The sequence below is a fragment of the Gekko japonicus genome, unplaced genomic scaffold (assembly GCF_001447785.1).
Source record: "Gekko japonicus isolate JY-2015 unplaced genomic scaffold, Gekko_japonicus_V1.1 scaffold3590, whole genome shotgun sequence".
Taxonomy (NCBI): Eukaryota; Metazoa; Chordata; class Lepidosauria; order Squamata; family Gekkonidae; genus Gekko; species Gekko japonicus.
The window spans coordinates 77,914-78,986 of NW_015171608.1; positions in this window are offsets into that span (position 1 = coordinate 77,914).

Genomic DNA, 1,073 nt, shown 5'->3' on the forward strand with positions numbered 1-1,073 from the left:
AAAGTGTCGAATTCTCTGCCAAATAATTTTAAGTCAATGAAAGCATTTGGATTGCTTTCCTTACTTTCTTTGGATCATCTTAAGTTGATGTATGAGTTGTTTTTTCTAAAGTAAAACCTCAGTATTCAGGTTCAATTGCCGTGTTGGCACTTTGCGATCAATACGTGGGTTTTGGGTCGCAGTTTGGGCCCTCGGTCTCTAAAAGGTTTGCCATCACTGTCTTAGACAAATATCATTAGAAAACAATTATATATCACTGGACAAATAAAAGATAATTATCAATATGTTTTTACCCCTTTCGTTTTTATTTTTGGCAGTCTCGTTTAATATCAATAAAAAAGCACATTTGCATATTTCCCCCCCAAAAAAAACACTTGTGTGCAATATTTGTTCCTGTTACGCGGCTCTCAAACATCTGACGTTTATTGTGGCTCTTAAGTTAAGCAAGTTTGGCCACCCCTGCCCTAGAGCTTACAGGCTCCTGCTGTGGGGAGCAGTGTTCCCTCTAAGCTGAGTTTGTGTGAGCTAGCTCACCGTTCTTTAGCCTCCGGCTCACACACTTTTTTTGCCTTTGCTCAGGAAGGACGACTCCAAGGCAAACTGATTTGTGCAGTGCTGCAGCCAAATCTCCTGCTCACAACTTTAATGCCAGTAGCTCACAAAGTAGAATTTTTGCTCACAGGGCTCCATAGCTTAGAGGGAACATTGGTGGGGAGGGAAGGAAAAGGGGTGACCGTGCAAAAGACCGCACAGCTGGCCAGCTTCTCTCTGGCCGTCCCGGAGCGGCTCCCTCAAAGAAGCAACGGGGGGGGGGCTTTGCAGGTGGGCGGGGCCATCGAGTTGCTGCTAACTCATCACTACCACGTAGGGTTTCCCAGGCAAGGCATGCTCAGAGGCAGCCTGCCTCTGCATAGCGACCCTGGACTTCCTTGGTGGTCTCCCAGCCCAGTACTAACCAGGGCTGACCCTGCTTCGCTTCCAAGATCTGGTGAGATCGGGCTCGCCTGGGCCATCCATAAGGTTCTGGAGAGTCTCCATGCTGCGGAGGACAGCGTTTGGCTCCTGGGTGCCTG